Genomic DNA, 26618 nt, shown 5'->3' on the forward strand with positions numbered 1-26618 from the left:
TGATTATTAGTCATCTCCTGTCCATATAGTGATTATTAGTCATCTCCTGTCCATATAGTGATTATTAGTCATCTCCTGTCCTGGAGAAACGGTCTCCTCTCAGTAATATAGTGACTATTAGTCATCTCCTGTCCTGGAGAAACGGTCTCCTCTCATTAATATAGTGATTATTAGTCATCTCCTGTCCTGGAGAAACGGTCTCCTCTCAGTAATATAGTGACTATTAGTCATCTCCTGTCCTGGGGTAACGGTCTCCTCTCAGTAATATAGTGACTATTAGTCATCTCCTGTCCTGGAGAAACGGTCTCCTCTCATTAATATAGTGATTATTAGTCATCTCCTATCCTGGGGTAACGGTCTCCTCTCAGTAATATAGTGACTATTAGTCATCTCCTGTCCATATAGTGATTATTAGTCATCTCCTGTCCATATAGTGATTATTAGTCATCTCCTGTCCATATAGTGATTATTAGTCATCTCCTGTCCATATAGTGATTATTAGTCATCTCCTGTCCATATAGTGATTATTAGTCATCTCCTGTCCATATAGTGATTATTAGTCATCTCCTGTCCATATAGTGATTATTAGTCATCTCCTGTCCATATAGTGATTATTAGTCATCTCCTGTCCATATAGTGATTATTAGTCATCTCCTGTCCATATAGTGATTATTAGTCCTGTCCTGGAGAAACGGTCTCCTCTCAGTAATATAGTGATTATTAGTCAACTGACAACACTATAACCATCAATATAGACATATTTTTTTGGCAACACTATAGCCATCTCTAATGACAACACTATAGCCGTCTCTAATGACAACACTATAGCCGTCTCTAATGACAACACTATAGCCATCTCTAATGACAACACTATAGCCATCTGTAATGACAACACTATAGCCATCTCTAATGACAACACTATAGCCATCTCAAATGGCAACTCTATAGCCATCTCTAATGACAACACTATAGCCATCTCTAATGACAACACTATAGCCATCTCTAATGACAACACTATAGCCATCTGTAATGACAACACTAAACTATTGTTTGATCCCTCCCTCCCTCCCTCCCTCCCTCCCTCCCTCCCTCCCTCCCTCCCTCCCTCCCTCCCTCCAGGGTTTCTTCAGGAGGAGCCAGCAGAGTAATGCAGGGTACTCCTGCCCTCGTCAGAAGAACTGTTTGATTGACAGGACCAGCAGAAACCGCTGCCAACACTGTAGACTGCAGAAATGCCTGACCGTGGGCATGTCACGGGACGGTATGTATATCAGGGTTTAATTGTAATTGTAATTAATAGAAATTGGAACTGTAAAACGTTTCATGTTTGTAATTAAATTGATTTGGAATTCAGTATCTTTACATTTCCCAATTAATGGAATTAATACAGATAGCGTGAAATGTTGACTGCAGGATTTAAAAAAAATGTATTTATTTAACTAGGCAAGTCAGTTAAGACGGCCTAGGAACAGTGGGTTAACTGCCTTGATCAGACTGAAGGACAGATTTGAACCTTGTCAGCTCGGGGATTTGAACTTGCAACCTTGCAGTTGCTAGTCCAATGCTCTAACCACTAGGCTACGCTGCCACCCCAATCTTAAAACATTTAAACTTGTATTTCTATATTTCCAGTCTAAACAGTGACATGATCAGACTGAAAGCCTGAGGGAATTGATTTCAAATTGGAATGTGTGGAATTGTTGTGGATAATATTGAATTGAGAATGGAATTCTTGGAATTGACCCTAACATTGGAATTGAGAGGAATTATCTCTGAAATCAAAGACAGACTTGGAATTGACCTAACATTGGAATTGAGAGGAATTATCTCTCCATTTACCTCCTCAGAGAGGTCAAGTTCTCACACAACGCTATTGTTCATTTAAATAACCTTCGTCAATGTCTCTCCATGTCCCCACAGCGGTGAAGTTTGGCCGTATGTCCAAGAAGCAGAGAGACAGCCTGTATGCTGAGGTCCAGAAGCACCGTCTCCAGCAGGCCCAGCAGCTGCAGAGAGACCACCATCCCCAGAACCCGGAGGAGGTCGAGCCTCTCTCTCCCCACTATGGCCTCACCGACCTCCATGAAGACCTGGAGGTTGGGTACATGGAGGAAAACAGCCCTGGGGGGGGGTAACGGCCCAGCCTCCAAGGGGGGCTCTGAGTCGGGAGGAGTGGGGGGGTTCTACCTGGACATTCAGCCGTCTCCTGATCAGTCTGGTCTGGATATTAACGGTATAAAACCGGAGCCTCTTTGTGATTATGGTTCCAACCAGGGTTTCTTCCCCTACTGTTCCTTCACCAACGGAGAGACGTCTCCCACAGTATCTATGGCTGAGCTAGGTGAGTGGAGAGAGGGGGAGGGAGGGAGAGAGGGAGAGACGTCTCCCACAGTATCTATGGCTGAGCTAGGTGAGTGGAGAGAGGGGGAGGGAGGGAGAGAGGGAGAGACATCTCCCACAGTATCTATGGCTGAGCTAGATGAGTGGAGAGAGGGGGAATAAGGGACAGATGGAGGGAGGGAGGAGGGGATAAAGAGGGAGAGGGGAAGAGGTGGAGAGAGGGATTATGGAGGAAAAGGGAGAGACGTCTCCTACCTCGTCCATGGCTGGGTTAGATGAAGGAGAGAGGCAGGAAGAGATGAGGTAAGGTTTGGGATGAGGGAGGGAGGGAGGGAGGGAGGGAGGGAGGGAGGGAGGGAGGGAGGGAGGGAGGGAGGGAGGGAGGGAGGGAGGGAGGGAAAGGATGAGGTAAGGTTTGGGATGAGGGAGGGAGGGAGGGAGAGAGGGAGGGAGGGAGGGAGGGGGTAAGGTTTGGGATGGGGGAGGGAGGGAGGGAAGAGGTACGGTTTGGGATGGGGGAGGGCGAGAGGCACAAAGGGAAGGAATGAGGGAGGGAGGGAGGCAGGAAGGGAAAGGATGAGGTTTGGGATAGGGGAGGGAGGGAGGGAGGGAGGGAGGGAGGGAGGGAGGGAGGGAGGGAGGGAGGGAGGGAGGGAGGGAGGGAGGGAGGGAGGGAGGGAGGGAGGGAGGGAGGGAGGGAAAGGATGAGGTAATGTTTGGGAGGGAGGGAGGGAGGGAGGCAGGAAGGGAAAGGATGAGGTAAGGTTTGGGATGGGATGGGGGAGGCAGGGAGGGATGAGGTAAGGTGTAGGATGGGAGGGGGGAGGGAGGGAGGAAAGGGATGAGGTAAGATGGGGGATGGGGGAGGCAGGGAGGGTAAAGAGGGAGAGAACAAGAAGAACGAGAGAGGGATATAGAGAGGTAAAGAAAGAGAAAGGATGGAGCGAACAGAGAGCACAACCGTGGGGCAAAACAAAGGTGGTTTAAAATAGCAGGAGGCCGCAAACTCATCTTCAGAGCTCATTAGAACATAGTCAGGTTAATTAGCATTGTGTTAATTAGCTCCTATTGGGAACCAAAGGGGCACATGTTCAGGGAAATCAGTTATTTACTCCCCCTTGAGCTCCCAGGAAGTCATGTTCTTCTTTAAACAAAATTATTTCTCATTGTATCCTCTTCCTCTTCACTGTGGGAGATATACCCCTTTGTTTTGTTCATGATTGTATGAACACATGTAGTATTCTCTATTGTAGATCAACCAGCACCAACATAGTGGACAGGATAGTCAACATGTAGTATTCTCTATTGTAGATCAACCAGCACCAACATAGTGGACAGGATAGTCAACATGTAGTATTCTCTATTGTAGATCAACCAGCACCAACATAGTGGACAGGATAGTCAACATGTAGTATTCTCTATTGTAGATCAACCAGCACCAACATAGTGGACAGGATAGTCAACATGTAGTATTCTCTATTGTAGATCAACCAGCACCAACATAGTGGACAGGATAGTCAACATGTAGTATTCTCTATTGTAGATCAACCAGCACCAACATAGTGGACAGGATAGTCAACATGTAGTATTCTCTATTGTAGATCAACCAGCACCAACATAGTGGACAGGATAGTCAACATGTAGTATTCTCTATTGTAGATCAACCAGCACCAACATAGTGGACAGGATAGTCAACATGTAGTATTCTCTATTGTAGATCAACCAGCACCAACATAGTGGACAGGATAGTCAACATGTAGTATTCTCTATTGTAGATCAACCAGCACCAACATAGTGGACAGGATAGTCAACATGTAGTATTCTTTATTGTAGATCAACCAGCACCAACATAGTGGACAGGATAGTCAACATGTAGTATTCTCTATTGTAGATCAACCAGCACCAACATAGTGGACAGGATAGTCAACATGTAGTATTCTCTATTGTAGATCAACCAGCACCAACATAGTGGACAGGATAGTCAACATGTAGTATTCTCTATTGTAGATCAACCAGCACCAACATAGTGGACAGGATAGTCAACATGTAGTATTCTCTATTGTAGATCAACCAGCACCAACATAGTGGACAGGATAGTCAACATGTAGTATTCTCTATTGTAGATCAACCAGCACCAACATAGTGGACAGGATAGTCAACATGTAGTATTCTCTATTGTAGATCAACCAGCACCAACATAGTGGACAGGATAGTCAACATGTAGTATTCTCTATTGTAGATCAACCAGCACCAACATAGTGGACAGGATAGTAAAAAATACAGTCTGGGTCAATACCAGAGTAGTAAAATACTGTCTGGGTCAATACCAGAGTAGTAAAATACTGTCTGGGTCAATACCAGAATAGTAGAATACTGTCTGGGTCATGACAGAATAGTAAAATACTGTCTGGGTCATGACAGAATAGTAAAAATACTGTCTGGGTCATGACAGAATAGTAAAATACTGTCTGGGTCATGACAGAATAGTAAAATACTGTCTGGGTCAATACCAGAGTAGTAAAATACTGTCTGGGTCAATTCCAGAATAGTAAAATACTTTCTGGGTCAATACCAGAATAGTAAAATACTGTCTGGGCATGACAGAATAGTAAAATACTGTCTGGGTCATGACAGAATAGTAAAATACTGTCTGGGTCAATACCAGAATAGTAAAGTACTGTCTGGGTCTTGACAGAATAGTAAAATATTGTCTGGGTCATACCAGAATAGTAAAATACTGTCTGGGTCATACCAGAATAGTAAAGTACTGTCTGGGTCTTGACAGAATAGTAAAATACTGTCTGGGTCAATACCAGAATAGTAAAATACTGTCTGGGTCATACCAGAATAGTAAAGTACTGTCTGGGTCTTGCCAGAATAGTCAAATACTGTCTGGGTCACTACCAGAATAGTAAAATACTGTCTGGGTCAATACCAGAATAGTAAAATACAGTCTGGGTCATGACAGAATAGTAAAATACTGTCTGGGTCAATACCAGAATAGTCAAATACTCTCTGGGTCATGACAGAATAGTAAAATACTGTCTGGGTCAATACCAGAATAGTAAAATACTGTCTGGGTCATACCAGAATAGTAAAATACTGTCTGGGTCATACCATAATAGTACAGTACTGTCTGGGTCATGACAGAATAGTAAAATACTGTCTGGGTCAATACCAGAATAGTAAAACCCTGTCTGGGTCATGGTTAGAGATGATCAACCACCTCTAACAGTATAGAATAGTAAAACCCTGTCTGGGTCATGGTTAGAGATGATCAACCACCTCTAACAGTATAGAATAGTAAAACCCTGTCTGGGTCATGGTTAGAGATGATCAACCACCTCTAACAGTATAGAATAGTAAAACCCTGTCTGGGTCATGATTAGAGATGATCAACCACCTCTAACAGTATAGAATAGTAAAACCCTGTCTGGGTCATGATTAGAGATGATCAACCACCTCTAACAGTATAGAATAGTAAAATACTGTCTGGGTCATGGTTAGAGATGATCAACCACCTCTAACAGTATAGAATAGTAAAATACTGTCTGGGTCATGACAGAATAGTAAAATACTGTCTGGGTCAATACCAGAGTAGTAAAATACTGTCTGGGTCAATTCCAGAATAGTAAAATACTTTCTGGGTCAATACCAGAATAGTAAAATACTGTCTGGGCATGACAGAATAGTAAAATACTGTCTGGGTCATGACAGAATAGTAAAATATTGTCTGGGTCATACCAGAATAGTAAAATACTGTCTGGGTCATACCAGAATAGTAAAGTACTGTCTGGGTCTTGACAGAATAGTAAAATACTGTCTGGGTCAATACCAGAATAGTAAAGTACTGTCTGGGTCTTGACAGAATAGTAAAATACTGTCTGGGTCAATACCAGAATAGTAAAATACTGTCTGGGTCATACCAGAATAGTAAAGTACTGTCTGGGTCTTGACAGAATAGTCAAATACTGTCTGGGTCACTACCAGAATAGTAAAATACTGTCTGGGTCAATACCAGAATAGTAAAATACAGTCTGGGTCATGACAGAATAGTAAAATACTGTCTGGGTCAATACCAGAATAGTCAAATACTCTCTGGGTCATGACAGAATAGTAAAATACTGTCTGGGTCAATACCAGAATAGTAAAATACTGTCTGGGTCATACCATAATAGTAAAGTACTGTCTGGGTCATGACAGAATAGTAAAATACTGTCTGGGTCAATACCAGAATAGTAAAACCCTGTCTGGGTCATGCCAGAATAGTAAAATACTGTCTGGGTCATGACAGAATAGTAAAATACTGTCTGGGTCAATACCAGAATAGTAAAACCCTGTCTGGGTCATGGTTAGAGATGATCAACCACCTCTAACAGTATAGAATAGTAAAATACTGTCTGGGTCATGGTTAGAGATGATCAACCACCTCTAACAGTATAGAATAGTAAAACCCTGTCTGGGTCATGGTTAGAGATGATCAACCACCTCTAACAGTATAGAATAGTAAAACCCTGTCTGGGTCATGATTAGAGATGATCAACCACCTCTAACAGTATAGAATAGTAAAACCCTGTCTGGGTCATGATTAGAGATGATCAACCACCTCTAACAGTATAGAATAGTAAAATACTGTCTGGGTCATGGTTAGAGATGATCAACCACCTCTAACAGTATAGAATAGCAGAACAGTAGGGTTGGAAGAATTTCCCTTTATTGAAACAATGTTGCTGTGTTGTTACACATGTGAGCTCTGCCTAAATGCTGACCCATATTCTACCCTTTTCCCCCTACTGGGCAGAGCCAAGAAAAGCCCAAATGTGCTGGAAAGAACCATGTAAAAAAAACAGACCATTCAGTATAGTTCGGGTCGGCACCATAATGTGAAAAGGATTCCACTGTGGTCCATCCAGCTCTTGATGTTGTCCTTGACCAGTCGTGGTGCAGCTCTTGATGTTGTCCTTGACCAATCGTGGTCCAGCTCTTGACCTTGTCCTGGACCAGTCGTGTTCCAGCTCTTGACGTTGTCCTTGACCAATCGTGGTCCAGCTCTTGACCTTGTCCTGGACCAGTCGTGTTCCAGCTCTTGACGTTGTCCTTGACCAATCGTGGTCCAGCTCTTGACGTTGTCCTGGACCAGTCGTGTTCCAGCTCTTGACGTTGTCCTGGACCAATCGTGGTCCAGCTCTTGACGTTGTCCTGGACCAATTGTGGTCCAGCTCTTGATGTTGTCCTTGACCAATCATGGTCCAGCTCTTGACGTTGTCCTGGACCAATCGTGGTCCAGCTCGATGTTGTCCCTGACCAATCGTGGTGCAGCTCTTGATGTTGTCCTTGACCAATCGTGGTCCAGCTCTTGACGTTGTCCTGGACCAATCGTGGTCCAGCTCTTGACGTTGTCCTGGATCAATCGTGGTCCAGCTCTTGACCTTGTCCTGGACCAATCGTGGTCCAGCTCTTGACCTTGTCCTGCTGTTCTCTCCTGTAGAACACCTAGGCCAGAACATCTCCAAGTCCCACCAGGAGACGTGTCAGTACCTGAGGGAGGAGCTACAGAGCATGACCTGGCAGGCCTTCCTCCAGGAGGAGATAGAGACCTACCAGACGAAGGTAACACTACACACTACCTAGTACACTACCTAGTACACTACACACTACTTAGTACACTACCTAGTACACTACACACTACCTAGTACACTACCTAGTACACTACAGACGACCTAGTACACTACCTAGTACACTATCTAGTACACTACCCAGTACAAAACAGACTACTTAGTACACTACCTAGTACACTACCTAGTACCGTACCTAGTACACTACCTAGTACACTACACACTACTTAGTACACTACCGAGTACACTACACACTACCTAGTACACTACACACTACTTAGTACACTACCTAGTACACTACACACTACCTAGTACACTACACGCTACTTAGTACACTATCTAGTACACTACACAGTACCTAGTACACCACCGTGTACACTACATACTACTTAGTACACTACCTAGTACACTACCTAGTACACAGCATACTACCTAGTACACTACACACTACCTAGTACACTACACACTACCTAGGGCACTACCTAGTACACTACACACTACATGGCACACTACCTAGTACACTACACACTACCTAGGACACTACCTAGTACACTACACACTACCTAGTACACTACCTAGTACCTAGTACACTACCTAGTACACTACCTAGTACACTACACACTACTTAGTACACTACCTAGTACACTACACACTACTTAGTACACTACCTAGTACACAACCTAGTACACTACACACTACCTGGTACACTGCCTAGTACACTACACACTACCTAGTACACTACCTAGTACACTACCTATTACACTACACACTACTTGGTACACCACCTAGTACACTGCCTAGTACACTACACACTACTTAGTACAATACCTAGTACACTACCTAGTACACTACCTAGTACACTACACACTATCTAGTACACTACCTAGTACACTACACACTACTTGGTACACTACCTAGGACACTGCCTAGTACAGAACCTAGTACACTACACACTACTTAGTACACTACCTAGTACACTACCTAGTACAGTACCTAGTACACTACACACTATCTAGTACACTACCTAGTACACTACACACTACCTGGTACACTACCTAGTACACCACACACTACCCAGTACACTACCTTGTACACAACACACTACCTAGTACACCACCTAGTACACTACACACTACCTAGTCCACTACCTAGTATACTACCTAGTACACTACCTAGTACACTACACACTATCTAGTACACTACCTAGTACGCTACACACTACCTGGTACACTACCTAGTACACTACACACTACCTAGTACACTACCTAGTACACTACACACTACCTAGTACACAACCTAGTACACTACCTAGTACACTACATACTACCTAGTACACTACGCAGTACCTAGTACACTACACACTACCTAGTCCACTACCTAGTACACTACACACTACCTAGGACACTACCTAGTACACTACACACTACCTAGGACACCACCTAGTACACTACCTAGTACACTACCTAATACACTACCTAGTACACTACACACTACCTAGTACACTACCTGGTACACTACACACTACCTAGTACACTACCTAGTACACTACCTAGTACACTACATACTACCTGGTACACTACGCAGTACCTAGTACACAACACACTACCTAGTACACTACCCAGTACACTACACACTACCTAGTACACTACCTAGTACACTACACACGACCTAGTACACTACTTGGTGCACTACCTAGTACACTACACACTACCTAGGACACTACCTAGTACACTACACACTACCTAGTATACTACATAGTACACTACCTAGTACACTACCTAATACACTACCTAGTACACTACACACTACCTAGGACACTACCTAGTACACCACACACTACCTAGTACACTATCGGGCACACTGCACACTACCTAGTACACTACTTAGTGCACTACCTAGTACACTACACACTACCTAGTATACTACATAGTACACTGCCTAGTACACTACCTAATACACTACCTAGTACACTACACACTACCTAGGACACTACCTAGTACACTACACACTACCTAGTACACTACCGAGTACACTACACACTACCTAGGCCACTACCTAGTACACTACACACTACCTAGTACGCTACCTAGTACACTACACACTACCTAGGACACTACCTAGTACACTACACACTACCTAGTATACTACATAGTACACTACCTAGTACACTACCTAGTACACTACACACTACCTAGGACACTACCTAGTACACTACACACTACCTAGTACACTGCCTAGTACACTACACACTACCTAGTACACTACCGAGTACACTACACACTACCTAGGCCACTACCTAGTACACTACCTAGTACACTACACACTACCTAGGACACTACCTAGTACACTACACACTACCTAGTATACTACATAGTACACTACCTAGTACACTACACACTACCTAGGACACTACCTAGTACACTACACACTACCTGGTACTCTACCTAGTACACTACACACTACCTAGTACACTACCTAGTACACTATGCACTACCTAGTTCACTCCCTAGTGCACTGCCTAGTACACTACCTATAGTACACTACAGACTACCTAGTACACTACATAGTGCACTACACACTACCTAGTGCACTACCTAGTTCTCCTCCCCTCATAGTCCTTTGTCACCCCCCTCTTCCTTCTCCTTTCTCTCTCTCTCTCTCTCTCTCTCTCTCTGTCTCTCTCTCTCTCTGTCTCTCTCTCTCTCTCTCTCTCTCTCTCTCTCTCTGTCTCTCTCTCTCTCTGTCTCTCTCTCTCTCTCTCTCTCTCTCTCTCTCTCTCTCTCTGTCTCTCTCTCTCTCTCTCTCTCTGTCTCTCTCTCTCTCTCTCTCTGTCTCTCTCTCTCTCTCTCTCTGTCTCTCTCTCTCTCTCTCTCTCTCTCTCTCTCTCTCTCTCTCTCTCTCTCTCTCTGTCTCTCTCTCTCTCTCTCTCTCTCTCTCTCTCTCTCTCTTTCTCTCTCTCTCTCTGATACTAGCATCAACAATTATGCCTCTTTTAACATTGTTGTTGTTGTTGTTTATGTCAGCCGGAGGAGGTGATGTGGCAGCTGTGTGCCATCAAGATAACGGAGGCCATCCAGTACGTGGTGGAGTTCGCCAAGCGCATCGACGGCTTCATGGAGCTCTGTCAGAACGACCAGATAGTGTTGCTCAAAGCAGGTAGACAAGATGATGGAACGTCTCGTAATGACATCACAGTGATCAACCCCCAATCTATGTCCTGTCTACTTATATAAGAAACCCCCAATCTATGTCCTGTCTACTTATATAAGAAACCCCCAATCTATGTCCTGTCTACTTATATAAGAAACCCCCAATCTATGTACTGTCTACTTATATAAGAAACCCCCAGTCTATGTCCTGTCTACTTACATAAGAAACCCACAATCTATGTACTGTCTACTTATATAAGAAACCCCCAATCTATCTACTGTCTACTGGTATAAGAAACCCCCAATCTATGTTCTGTCTACTTACATAAGAAACCCCCAATCTATGTCCTGTCTACTTACATAGGAAACCCCCAATCTATGTACTGTCTACTTATATAGGTAACCCCCAGTCTATCTACTGTCTACTTATATAAGAAACCCCCAATCTATCTACTGTCTACTTATATAGGCAACCCCCAGTCTATGTACTGTCTACTAATGACATCACAATGATCAACCCCCAGTCTATCTCCTGTCTACTTACATAAGAAACCCCCAATCTATGTACTGTCTACTTATATAAGAAACCCCCAATCTATCTTCTGTCTACTTATATAAGAAACCCCCAATCTATGTCCTGTCTACTTACATAAGAAACCCCCAATCTATCTACTGTCTACTTATATAGGCAACCCCAAGTCTATCTACTGTCTACTTATATAAGAAACCCCCAATCTATCTACTGTCTACTTATATAAGAAACCCAAAGTCTATCTACTGTCTACTTATATAAGAAACCCCCAGTCTATCTACTGTCTACTTATATAAGAAACCCCCAATGTTATGTTGTCTCTCTGACCTGTAGTGATGGTTGTGTTGTTGTCTCTCTGACCTGTAGTGATGGTTGTGTTGTTGTCTCTCTGACCTGTAGTGATGGTTGTGTTGTTGTCGTCTCTCTGACCTGTAGTGATGGTTGTGTTGTTGTCTCTCTGACCTGTAGTGATGGTTATGTTGTTGTTGTCTCTCTGACCTGTAGTGATGGTTGTGTTGTTGTCTCTCTGACCTGTAGTGATGGTTGTGTTGTTGTTGTCTCTCTGACCTGTAGTGATGGTTGTGTTGTTGTTGTCTCTCTGACCTGTAGTGATGGTTGTGTTGTTGTTGTCTCTCTGACCTGTAGTGATGGTTGTGTTGTTGTCGTCTCTCTGACCTGTAGTGATGGTTGTGTTGTTGTCGTCTCTCTGACCTGTAGTGATGGTTGTGTTGTTGTCGTCTCTCTGACCTGTAGTGATGGTTGTGTTGTTGTCGTCTTGCTGACCTGTAGTGATGGTTGTGTTGTTGTCGTCTCTCTGACCTGTAGTGATGGTTGTGTTGTTGTCGTCTCTCTGACCTGTAGTGATGGTTGTGTTGTTGTCTCTCTGACCTGTAGTGATGGTTGTGTTGTTGTCGTCTCTCTGACCTGTAGTGATGGTTGTGTTGTTGTCGTCTCTCTGACCTGTAGTGATGGTTGTGTTGTTGTCGTCTCTCTGACCTGTAGTGATGGTTGTGTTGTTGTCGTCTCTCTGACCTGTAGTGATGGTTGTGTTGTTGTCGTCTCTCTGACCTGTAGTGATGGTTGTGTTGTTGTCGTCTCTCTGACCTGTAGTGATGGTTGTGTTGTTGTCGTCTCTCTGACCTGTAGTGATGGTTGTGTTGTTGTCGTCTCTCTGACCTGTAGTGATGGTTGTGTTGTTGTCGTCTCTCTGACCTGTAGTGATGGTTGTGTTGTTGTCGTCTCTCTGACCTGTAGTGATGGTTGTGTTGTTGTCGTCTCTCTGACCTGTAGTGATGGTTGTGTTGTTGTTGTCTCTCTGTAGTGATGGTTGTGTTGTTGTCGTCTCTCTGACCTGTAGTGACGGTTGTGTTGTTGTTGTCTCTCTGTAGTGATGGTTGTGTTGTTGTCGTCTCTCTGACCTGTAGTGACGGTTGTGTTGTTGTTGTCTCTCTGTAGTGATGGTTGTGTTGTCGTCGTCTCTCCTCAGGGTCTCTTGAGGTGGTGTTCATCAGGATGTGTCGTGCCTTTGACTCTCAGAACAGCACCGTCTACTTTGATGGGAAGTACGCTGGGACCGACGTCTTCAAAGCGTTAGGTGAGTCAGAATGCAACCCAGCCAATCACATTCATCCCCTTTCAAAGCATTAGGTGAGTCAGAATGCAACCCAGCCAATCACATTCATCCCCTTTCAAAGCATTAGGTGAGTCAGAATACAACCCAGCCAATCACATTCATCCCCTTTCAAAGCATTAGGTGAGTCAGAATGCAACCCAGCCAATCACATTCATCCCCTTTCAAAGCATTAGGTACGTCAGAATACAACCCAGCCAATCACATTCATCCCCTTCAATCTGTGGTTGAGGTTCAGACGTTTCAGAACCATCGATTTAATAGGAGAGGAAGTTGTTCGTTAGTATTAGGGACTGTTTTGGACCACGTCTGACTGAATGGCTGGGCCACTAGGATATGGACTGGACTGACTGAATGGCTGGGCCACTAGGATATGGACTGGACTGACTGAATGGCTGGGCCACTAGGATATGGACTGGACTGACTGAATGGCTGAATGGACCACCTCTGACTGAATGGCTGGGCCACTAGGGTATGGACTGGACTGACTGAATGGCTGAATGGACCACCTCTGACTGAATGGCTGGGCCACTAGGATATGGACTGGACTGACTGAATGGCTGAATGGACCACCTGTGACTGAATGGCTGGGCCACTAGGATATGGACTGGACTGACTGAATGGCTGGGCCACTAGGATATGGACTGGACTGACTGAATGGCCGGGCCACTAGGATATGGACTGGACTGACTGAATGGCTGGGCCACTAGGATATGGATTGGACTGACTGAACTCCAAAGCAATGCATGCCAGGTGACGTCTGTTCAGATCCTGATGTCCTGCTCTGTGTCCTGTGTTGTTGTGATATTTGACACATAACTACTCCTGTCTCTCTGTGTGTCTGACAGATTGTGTTGTTCTGATCCACATAACTTCTCCTCTCTCTCTCTCTGTGTGTCTGACAGGTTGTGACGATCTGATTCGCTTAGTCTTTGAGTTTGGGAAGAGTATGTCTGTCATCCATCTCTCTGAGGAGGAGATCGCTCTCTTCTCAGCGTACGTCCTGATGTCTGCAGGTAGGCACGATGCTGTCACGTTCACGACGCAACGTTGCGAGCACATATCTTCTACAATCACATAACACACACACAGCTATTCCCCCTTGTGGCAGTCCGAGAGCATCTCTGGGTGTTATTATTTATACAACGCTGCATCGTTTAACTAATGGTGCGTGTAGATCGGACGTGGCTTCAAGAGAAGGTGAAGGTAGAGAAGCTGCAACAGAAGATCCAGCTGGCTCTCCAACATGTCCTTCAGAAGAACGGCAGAGAGGACGTGGTTCTCACTAAGGTATTTATTATTTATTTATTTATTTTATTTCACCTTTATTTAACCCGGTAGGCAAGTTGAGAACACCTTTATTTAACCAGGTAGGCTAGTTGAGAACACCTTTATTTAACCAGGTAGGCAAGTTGAGAACACCTTTATTTAACCAGGTAGGCTAGTTGAGAACACCTTTATTTAACCAGGTAGGCAAGTTGAGAACACCTTTATTTAACCAGGTAGGGCTAGTTGAGAACACCTTTATTTAACCAGGTAGGCTAGTTGAGAACACCTTTATTTAACCAGGTAGGCTAGTTGAGAACACCTTTATTTAACCAGGTAGGCCAGTTGAGAACACCTTTATTTAACCAGGTAGGCAAGTTGAGAACACCTTTATTTAACCAGGTAGGGCTAGTTGAGAACACCTTTATTTAACCAGGTAGGCTAGTTGAGAACACCTTTATTTAACCAGGTAGGCAAGTTGAGAACAAGTTCTCATTTACAATTGCGACCTGGCCAAGATAAAGCAAAGCAGTTTGACAGATACAACGACACAGAGTTACACATGGAGTAAAACAAACATACAGTCAATAATACAGTAGAAACAAGTCTATATACGATGTGAGCAAATGAGGTGAGAAGGGAGGTAAAAAAAAAAAAAAAAGGCCATTTCATAGGTATTTCAATTTGAATTTGCGTTTTAATGGCGTAGAATGCCCTGCGTGCTTTCTCTATCAGCTCATTCACTGCCTCATTAAGGTATCCAGTTGAGCTTATTTTTAAACCTCAGTAATTGTAGTGTGTGCAGTACTCTATATATTTAAACCTCAGTAATTGTAGTGTGTGCAGTACTCTATATATTTATACCTCAGTAATTGTAGTGTGTGCAGTACTCTATATATTTAAACCTCAGTAATTGTAGTGTGTGTAGTACTCTATATATTTAAACCTCAGTAATTGTAGTGTGTGCAGTACTCTATATATTTAAACCTCAGTAATTGTAGTGTGTGCAGTACTCTATATATTTTCTACCAATTGAGAACTTTGGTCTAATTCCCTGAGATATGGATATTCTCTGGAAAATCATTATTTTAGTATTTTTGGGGTTTATTGCCAAGGCCCAGGTCTGGCAGTACTGCTCTAGCAGGTCCAGGCTCTGATGTAGGCCATGTGCTGTGGGTGACAGCAGGCATAGGTCATCTGCGAAGAGTAGGCATTTAACCTCTGAATTGTGGAGACTAACATCATGGGCTGAGGATTTTTCTAAAATAGTGGCCAATTCGTTGATGTAAATATTGAAGAGTGCAGGGCTCAGATTGCAACCCTGACGAAGGCCCCGCCCCTGGTTACAGAATTCTGTTATTTTCTTGCCAATTTTAATGCTGCACATATTGCCAGGATACATTGATTTAATTATGTCATATGTTTTACCCCCTACACCACTTTCAATAACTTTGTAGAACAGTCCTGTATGCCAAATAGAATCAAATGCTTTTTGGAAGTCGATAAAGGTATTATTTTGGTGGACATGTTTATCTATCAGGGTGTGTAGGGTGTAAATATGATCAGTTGTGCAATGTTTTGGTATAAATCCAATTTGGCTTTTACTCCAACTTCATTGGGATAGTTGGCAGTATTTTCACGTCCGGATGAAAAGCGTGTCCAAAGTAAACTGCCTGCTACTCAGGCCCAGAAGCTAGGATATATATATTATTAGTAGATTTGGATGGAAAACCACTCTGACGTTTCTAAAACTGTTTGAATGATGTCTGTGAGTATAACAGAACTTATTTAGCGAAACCCCGAGGACATTCCAATTTTCTTTCATTTTCAACCTTCTTCTTTTCTTTTATTTTGAGATCAATGAGTTTCATTGGGATTCCAGATTTCTAAGGGGCAAGGCTTGCAGTTCCTATCTCTTCCACTGGATGTCAACAGTCTTTAGAAATTGGGATTCCAGATTTCTAAGGGGCAGGCTTGCAGTTCCTATCTCTTCCACTGGATGTCAACAGTCTTTAGAAATTGGGATTCCAGATTTCTAAGGGGCAGGCTTGCAGTTCCTATCTCTTCCACTGGATGTCAACAGTCTTTAGAAATTGGGATTCCAGATTTCTAAGGGGCAGGCTTGCAGTTCCTATCTCTTCCACTGGATGTCAACAGTCTTTAGAAATTGGGATTCCAGATTTCTAAGGGGCAGGCTTGCAGTTCCTATCTCTTCCACTGGATGTCAACAGTCTTTAGAAATTGGGATTCCAGATTTCTAAGGGGCAGGCTTGCAGTTCCTATCTCTTCCACTGGATGTCAACAGTCTTTAGAAATTGGGATTCCAGATTTCTAAGGGGCAGGCTTGCAGTTCCTATCTCTTCCACTGGATGTCAACAGTCTTTAGAAATTGGGATTCCAGATTTCTAAGGGGCAGGCTTGCAGTTCCTATCTCTTCCACTGGATGTCAACAGTCTTTAGAAATTGGGATTCCAGATTTCTAAGGGGCAGGCTTGCAGTTCCTATCTCTTCCACTGGATGTCAACAGTCTTTAGAAATTGGGATTCCAGATTTCTAAGGGGCAGGCTTGCAGTTCCTATCTCTTCCACTGGATGTCAACAGTCTTTAGAAATTGGTTGAAGTTTTCCCTTTGAGAAATGAAGAAGTAGTTAGAGGGAAGTGTACTCTTTGTGAGCGGCGCATGACCTGAAAAGCACGCTCCCCTTTGTTTTCCTCCGGTATGGAACACAGTTTATCACGTCTTAAATTGTATCGATTGTTTACGATAAAAAAAGACCTAAAGTTGTATCAGGAAAGTTGTTTGAAATGTTTGGACAAAGATTACAGGTAACTTTTGAGATATTTTGTAGTCATGCCGCGCGTGTTGGAACCTGTGTTTTTCTGAATCAAACGCGCCATTTTTGGATAAAAATTGACGGAATCAATCGAACAAAAAGACCATTTGTGATGTTTATGGGACATATTGGAGTGCCAACAGAGGAAGATCTTCAAAGGTAAGGCATGAAATATATATTTATTTCTGCGATTTGTGTCGCGCCTGGCGGGTTGAAATATGATTGTCTGTGTTTGTTTGCTGGGGTGCTGTACTCAGATAATAGCATCGTTTGCTTTCGCCGTAAAGCCTTTTTGAACTCTGACATGTTGGCTGGATTGACAATAAGTGTAGCTTTCATTTGGTTTATTACATGTGTGATTTCATGGAAGTTTAATATTTATAGTAATTTATTTGAATTTGGCGCTCTGCATTTTCTCTGGATGTTTGCCAGGTGCTACCGTCCCACCTATCCCAGTTAAGGAAGTTTAGAACTCTTACATTTATAATACTACAGAAAACCTTCCCCAGGTTACTGTTCACACAAATGCCTCTGTAATTGTTAGGGTCAAATTTGTCTCCGTTTTTAAAGATTGGGGTTATGAGTCCTTGATTCCAGATGTCAGTGAAATAACCTACCCTCTCGATCAAATTAAACAGTTTTAATATAGCCAATTGAGATGCTGCACTAGTGAGTTTGAGCATCTCATTTAGGATGCCATCAGGTCCGCATGCTTTTTTAAATTTGAGAGCCTGAAGTTTCTTATAGAGCTCCTGGTCAGTAATTGGGGAGTCCAATGGATTTTGAGTGTCCTGTATAGCTTTTTTCTAATCCATTCTCTCTCTCTCTCTCTCTCTCTCTCTCCCTCTCTCTCTCTCTCTCTGTCTCTCTCTCCCTCTCTCACTTTTCCCCTCTCTCTCTCTCTCTCTCTCTCTCTCTCTGTCTCGCTTTTCCTCTCTCTCTCTCTCTCTCTGTCTCTCTGTCTCTCTGTCTCTCTGTCTCTCTCTGTCTCTCTCTCTGTCTCTCTGTCTCTCTGTCTCTCTCTCTCTCTGTCTCTGTCTCTCTCTCTCTCTGTCTCTCTCTGTCTCTCTCTCTCTCTCTCTGTCTCTGTCTCTCTCTCTCTCTCTCTCTCTCTCTCTCTCTCTCTCTCTCTCTCTCTGTCTCTCTCTCTCTCTCTCTGTCTCTCTGTCTCTCTCTCTCCCTCTCTCTCTCTCTCTCTCTCTCTCCAGTTGATATGCAAAGTGTCGACCCTGCGGGCGTTAGTCAGCCGGCATACAGAGAAGCTGACGGCCTTCAAAGCAACCTACCCAGACATTGTCCAAGCCCACTTCCCTCCACTATACAGGGAGCTGTTTGGCTCAGACTTTGAACAGGGCTCCATGTCCATAGACGGCTAGCCGAGGACCCCGTCGGTAACCTACCGTATGGTATCTGCCCTGTACTGTAGTTTACGTCATGGAGCCAGCGTTGATCTTTGGGAGACAGAGAGACATGTTGAGTTAGGGTCCTGGCCCTAACTTGCTCTTACCTGGACAGACACCCGACATTTCTCTGTTCATGTTCGTCTGTCTTCTCCTCTGTGTCCTCCTGGATCATGAGTTGGTTGGGAGGTTTCTTGGGAGGAAAAAAACATTCAAGCACTTAGAAAACCAACGGCCTTTCCTCTCACAACAACAAACCTATTGCGATGGGGAGAGGATTTAGTCACAACACCTACCTGTGGACAACGATGTGATGGGGAGTGGATTTAGTCACAACACCTACCTGTGGACAATGATGGGATGGGGAGAGGATTTAGTCACAACACTTACCTATGGACAACGGTGTGATGGGGAGAGGATTTAGTCACAACACCTACCTGTGGACAACGATGTGATGGGGAGAGGATTTAGTCACAACACTTACCTGTGGACAACGGTGTGATGGGGAGAGGATTTAGTGACAACACTTACCTATGGACAACGATGGGATGGGGAGAGGATTTAGTCACAACCCTTACCTATGGACAACGATGTGATGTGGAGGTGGTGTGGAGTACTGCACCCCTTCGGTTAACATCACCTTCAAAGCCATCTGCTATTCAACCTTCACAACAGGAAGAGGAGTGGAAGTCACCACCACAGCAATAACAGGGTTCTGTCCCAAAGTGCACCCTATTCCCTACGCAGTGCACTACTTTTAAGAAGGGGATCTGGTTAAAAGTAGTGCCCTATATAGGGAATAGGGTGCCATTTGGGACGCAGTTCAAGGTGTCCCATTCCACCTCTTTCCAATGTCCTACAGGGTGTTACCGTGCTCATAATAAGTACATACTATATTGAGAAATGAATCGATGTTTTACAATCTATTTGTGTTGTAGCTTGTATCTCTCCCCTTTGTTCCAATTGATGAGCCCCTTTTACTGACATCTGTGTCTGAGTTAATGAATGAATCATGTATTGGCCACACCTGTCTTTGAGTTAATGAATGAATCGTGTATTGGCCACACCTGTCTTTGAGTTAATGAATGAATCGTGTATTGTCCACACCTGTGTCTGAGTTAATGAATGAATCGTGTATTGTCCACACCTGTCTCTGAGTTAATGAATGAATAGTGTATTGGCCACACCTGTCTTTGAGTTAATGAATGAATCGTGTATTGTCCACACCTGTGTCTGAGTTAATGAATGAATCGTGTATTGTCCACACCTGTCTCTGAGTTAATGAATGAATAGTGTATTGGCCACACCTGTCTCTGAGTTAATGAATGAATAGTGTATTGGCCACACCTGTCTTTGAGTTAATGAATGAATCGTGTATTGTCCACACCTGTGTCTGAGTTAATGAATGAATCGTGTATTGTCCACACCTGTCTCTGAGTTAATGAATGAATAGTGTATTGGCCACACCTGTCTCTGAGTTAATGAATGAATCGTGTATTGGCCACACCTGTCTCTGGGTTAATGAATGAATCGTGTATTGTCCACACCTGTGTCTGAGTTAATGAATGAATAGTGTATTGTCCACACCTGTCTCTGAGTTAATGAATGAATAGTGTATTGTCCACACCTGTCTCTGAGTTAATGAATGAATAGTGTATTGTCCACACCTGTGTCTGAGTTAATGAATGAATAGTGTATTGTCCACACCTGTCTCTGAGTTAATTGATGAATAGTGTATTGGCCACACCTGTGTCTGAGTTAATTGATGAATAGTGTATTGGCAACACCTGTGTCTGAGTTAATGAATGAATAGTGTATTGTCCACACCTGTCTCTGAGTTAATTGATGAATAGTGTATTGGCCACACCTGTGTCTGAGTTAATTGATGAATAGTGTATTGGCAACACCTGTGTCTGAGTTAATGAATGAATAGTGTATTGTCCACACCTGTCTCTGAGTTAATTGATGAATAGTGTATTGTCCACACCTGTCTCTGAGTTAATGAATGAATAGTGTATTGGCAACACCTGTGTCTGAGTTAATGAATGAATAGTGTATTGTCCACACCTGTCTCTGAGTTAATGAATGAATCGTGTATTGTCCACACCTGTGTCTGAGTTAATGAATGAATAGTGTATTGGCCACACCTGCCTCTGAGTTAATGAATGAATAGTGTATTGGCCACACCTGTGTCTGAGTTAATTGATGAATAGTGTATTGGCAACACCTGTGTCTGAGTTAATGAATGAATAGTGTATTGTCCACACCTGTCTCTGAGTTAATTGATGAATAGTGTATTGGCCACACCTGTGTCTGAGTTAATTGATGAATAGTGTATTGGCAACACCTGTGTCTGAGTTAATGAATGAATAGTGTATTGTCCACACCTGTCTCTGAGTTAATTGATGAATAGTGTATTGTCCACACCTGTCTCTGAGTTAATGAATGCATCGTGTATTGTCCACACCTGTCTCTGAGTTAATGAATGCATCGTGTATTGTCCACACCTGTCTCTGAGTTAATGAATGCATCGTGTATTGTCCACACCTGTCTCTGAGTTAATGAATGAATCGTGTATTGTCCACACCTGCCTCTGAGTTAATGAATGAATAGTGTATTGGCCACACCTGTGTCTGAGTTAATGAATGAATCGTGTATTGTCCACACCTGCCTCTGAGTTAATGAATGAATAGTGTATTGGCCACACCTGTCTTTGAGTTAATGAATGAATCGTGTATTGTCCACACCTGTCTCTGAGTTAATGAATGAATAGTGTATTGGCCACACCTGTCTTTGAGTTAATGAATGAATCGTGTATTGTCCACACCTGTGTCTGAGTTAATGAATGAATAGTGTATTGGCCACACCTGCCTCTGAGTTAATGAATGAATAGTGTATTGTCCACACCTGTCTCTGAGTTAATGAATGAATAGTGTATTGGCCACACCTGCCTCTGAGTTAATGAATGAATTGTCCACACCTGTCTCTGAGTTAATGAATGAATAGTGTATTGGCCACACCTGTGTCTGAGTTAATGAATGAATAGTGTATTGTCCACACCTGCCTCTGAGTTAATGAATGAATAGTGTATTGGCCACACCTGTGTCTGAGTTAATGAATGAATTGGCCACACCTGCCTCTGAGTTAATGAAATACTGGAGATATGATCCATTAAATAAGCAATAGTCCATTTCCTCCCTCACAATCTTCTATCAAAACATGTCACTTCCTTATTGTCAAAATGATAGCACTATGTTTATCTACTCTTCTGACATCATCTGCATTTCCTGTCATTTGATTGGTCTACCTCCCGTGATGGTGACCAATGCCCTTCCACCGTTCTACCTTGGCCACTGTACTGTGGTGAAACAGGAAGTTAGTGGGTCTTTGTATCGACTGAGAGAGGCGTACACCACAGTAGATAGATGTCAGGTCTGAGAGACACCCTGAAACACAGAGTCACGGAGCTCGGCTCAGCTTACGCCCTTTTAATCCTCTGTTGGGGCGAGGAGCACAATCTGTCATGGAGATACACACACACACACACACACACACACACACACACACACACATACACACACACACACACACACACACATACACACACACACACACACACACACACACACACACACATACACACACACACACACACACACACACACACATACACACACACACACACACATACACACACACACACACACACACACACACACACACACACACATACACACACACACACACATACACACACACACACACACACACAGACACACACACACACATACACACACACACACACACACACACACACACACACACACACACACACACACACACACACACACACACACACACACACACACACACACACACACACACAGACACACACACACACACACACACGTGCGTGTGTTGAACATGAAACACGCCACACCACTGAAGCCATGAATAGAACCAGATCCCCTGTTGTTTGTCTCTGACCTGTGTTGTTAAGGCCAGGCCGTGTGCCAGGTGTTATGCCCAGCGAGGGGCAAGGCTCTGATCTAAAACACAACTCCCAGCGTCTCCCCCAAAAAATCTCTCTCAATCTCTTTTTTTTTTTGTTGTTGCCTGAAATGACATCTAACTTCCTGTAGCTCAGGACCTGAAGTAAGGATATGTGCCAGGTGTTATGCCAGCGAGGGGCAAGGCTCTGATATAACACACAACTCCCAGTGTCTCTAAAAACAAATCTCTCTCACTTCTTCTTTTAACTTCTTAAGGATCCGACACTTTTTAGTTTATTATTATTATTTTTGCCTAAAATGACGTAACCCAAATCTAACTTCCTGTAGCTCAGGACCTGAAGCAAGGATATGCATATTCTTGGTACCATTTGAAAGGAAACACTTTGAAGTCTCAAAAAAAGCCGTTTCCCTCCTCCATTAAGTGCACCGTGAGTTGAGACACGGGGCCGTTGAGATGGAAACTGAGATTTAATAACAGCACCTGATTTTTTAAAAAGAAGGCTTTTTATTCTGAGGGAGGGAGGACCTGTTGGTCCCGTCATTAAAGAGACGGTTAACGGTCAAGACTGAACCCTTAACTAATGCCAGAGCTGTGGAAAATAGATTTAAAGCTGTTCAATCTAATGGCTATCTAGTGGCGCCATCTATTGGCCGCAGAAAGTATAGCACCAAGTCATGTCTATTTTAATGGTGGTGTCTCTGTCAGAAACCGAATTCCATCCTTCCTTTGGCTTCCTGTTGTCTTAATCATACCAGTATGTCTGGAGGGGTAGACGATGGTGACCCTTCCATCCTTCCTTTAGCTTCCTGTTGTCTTAATCATACCAGTATGTCTGGAGGGGTAGACGATGGTGGCCCTTCCATCCTTCCTTTGGCTTCCTGTTGTCTTAATCATACCAGTATGTCTGGAGGGGTAGACGATGGTGACCCTTCCATCCTTCCTTTAGCGTCCTGTTGTCTTAATCATACCAGTATGTCTGGAGGGGTAGACGATGGTGACCCTTCCATCCTTCCTTTAGCTTCCTGTTGTCTTAATCATACCAGTATGTCTGGAGGGGTAGACGATGGTGACCCTTCCCACTTCCTCACCTAGCGAAGGTTTATTTCAATCAATGAAGAGAGATCATATGATGTAGTTGATCAAGTCTTGTCGTTGAGATATAGCCTCAACAAGAGACAGAGACGGGTTACTGAAGAAAAAGAGGAGTGTTCATCAGATGACATGTTGTTGTTGTTGTTCTTCACATCTCCTGACAGAAATGTGGTGAAATCCTGTTCTCTGTGCCGTTATATAGAGGCTTTCATCATGTGGTCTGTCCAACACAGTGATAAGAGCTGTGTGTCTCGCTGGCTGATTCACGCTCTTTCACTTCTGAATCTCCCCCTCTGTTCTATCGCTTTTAATAAATCATCCATTCTGGTTCCGGAATGACATGTCAGTTTTAAATAAATCATCCATTCTGGTTCCGGAATTACATGTCAGTTTTAAATAAATCATCCATTCTGGTTCTGTAATGGAATGCCAGTTTTAAATAAATCATCCATTCTGGTTCTGTAATGGAATGTCAGTTTTAAATAAATCATCCATTCTGGTTCTGTAAATGGAATGCCAGTTTTAAATAAATCATCCATTCTGGTTCCGGAATGGAATGCCAGTTTTAAATAAATCATCCATTCTGGTTCTGGAATAGAATGTCAGTTGAGTCCATCAGTATATTCGGTCGTACTTATTTGTAAAATGTCAGAAACTCTCAGCCTCTTACTTCTAACCGTTTTATTTTTGATTGAAATCTACAGTCCAGGCTCTACGTCATCCGAAGCAATGCTTGCACTATCTAACCCACCTGGTTTCCCACTGGGTATGATGACGTGTTGATGAACACTCAGGGACAATAGGAACTACATTATTAGAGTAGTGTGTGTGTGTGTGTGTGTGTGTGTGTGTGTGTGTGTGTGTGTGTGTGTGTGTGTGTGTGTGTGTGTGTGTGTGTGTGTGTGTGTGTGTGTGTACGTACATCTATGTGGCTACATAATATTGCTGTCTTAGACACCCCAGGTTTTATTAGTGAAGGATACCGTGGTCAGCTGGAGAGGTTTTATTAGTGAAGGATACCGTGGTCAGCTGGAGAGGCTTTATTAGTGAAGGATATCGCTGTCAGTTGGAGAGGTTTATTAGTGAAGGATATCGCTGTCAGTTGGAGAGGTTTATTAGTGAAGGATACTGTGGTCAACTAGAGAGGTTTTATTAGTGAAGGATAATGTGGTCAACTAGAGAGGTTTCATTAGTGAAGGAAACATGTCAGTTAGAGAGGAAACATGGTCAACTAGGTCAACTAGAGAGGTTTTATTAGTGAAGGATAACGTGGTCAGTTGGAGAGGTTTTATTAGTGAAGGATACCGTGATCAACTAGAGAGGTTTTACTTGTGAAGGATACCGTGGTCAGTTGGAGAGGTTTTATTAGTGAAGGATAACGTGGTCAGTTGGAGAGGTTTTATTAGTGAAGGATACCGTGGTCAGTTGGAGAGGTTTATTAGTGAAGGATACCGTGATCAACTAGAGAGGTTTTACTTGTGAAGGATACCGTGGTCAGTTGGAGAGGTTTTATTAGTGAAGGATAACGTGGTCAGTTGGAGAGGTTTTATTAGTGAAGGATAACGTGGTCAGTTGGAGAGGTTTTATTAGTGAAGGATATCGCTGTCAGTTGGAGAGGTTTATTAGTGAAGGATATCGCTGTCAGTTGGAGAGGTTTATTAGTGAAGGATACTGTGGTCAACTAGAGAGGTTTTATTAGTGAAGGATACCGTGGTCAACTAGAGAGGTTTCTCGGTATTATCCTCCCTCGTTTTCTTCTCCTCCTTTCTGACATTTTCTCACTCAGTCCATCTCACCACGTCTCTAGTTTGACAGTAGACTCTCCAAAGCACTGTAGTCAAACTGCATTTCTCACTCAGTCCATCTCACCACGTCTCTAGTTTGACAGTAGACTCTCCAAAGCACTGTAGTCAAACTGCATTTCCCACTCAGTCCATCTCACCACGTCTCTAGTTTGACAGTAGACTCTCCAAAGCACTGTAGTCAAACTGCATTTCCCACTCAGTCCATCTCACCACGTCTCTAGTTTGACAGTAGACTCTCCAAAGCACTGTAGTCAAACTGCATTTCTCAAATCTAATGAAAGTACCTTCAGCCATAACCGAATGTCGAGCAATAATAATATCAATGTTGTATTTTTTTATCTTGTGTAGAGTCTTAAATATTGCATGTCGATAAATTCTAATCGTTCACACTTGACTTTTATTTGTTTAGTTCTCTTCTATATTCTGAAATCCGTGTTTTAGTGTCACGTTCATGTATGACTACTTCTGTTCTCTACTTCTGTTTAATCTCACCGTATGGAATTACCTATAGAATTACCTATAGAGTTACCTATAGAATTACCTATAGAGTTACCTATAGAGTTACCTATAGAGTTACCTATAGAATTACCTATAGAGTTACCTATAGAATTACCTATAGAGTTACCTATAGAGTTACCTATAGAATTACCTATAGAGTTACCTATAGAATTACCTATAGAGTTACCTATAGAATTACCTATAGAGTTACCTATAGAGTTACCTATAGAGTTACCTATAGAATTACCTATAGAGTTACCTATAGAGTTACCTATAGAGTTACCTATAGAATTACCTATAGAATTACCTATAGAGTTACCTATAGAGTTACCTATAGAGTTACCTATAGAGTTACCTGTAGAGTTACCTATAGAGTTACCTATAGAGTTACCTATAGAATTACCTATAGAGTTACCTATAGAGTTACCTATAGAATTACCTAT

General features: G+C 43.0%; 1 pseudogene; it reads left to right on the top strand.

The window, feature by feature from the left end:
• Positions 1-23267, top strand: part of LOC116352966 (nuclear receptor ROR-alpha A-like) — a 62194-nt pseudogene extending 38927 nt beyond the window's left edge.
• Positions 23268-26618: the final 3351 nt, after the last annotated feature.

Source organism: Oncorhynchus kisutch, unplaced genomic scaffold, assembly GCF_002021735.2.
Source record: "Oncorhynchus kisutch isolate 150728-3 unplaced genomic scaffold, Okis_V2 scaffold825, whole genome shotgun sequence".
Classification (NCBI taxonomy): Eukaryota; Metazoa; Chordata; class Actinopteri; order Salmoniformes; family Salmonidae; genus Oncorhynchus; species Oncorhynchus kisutch.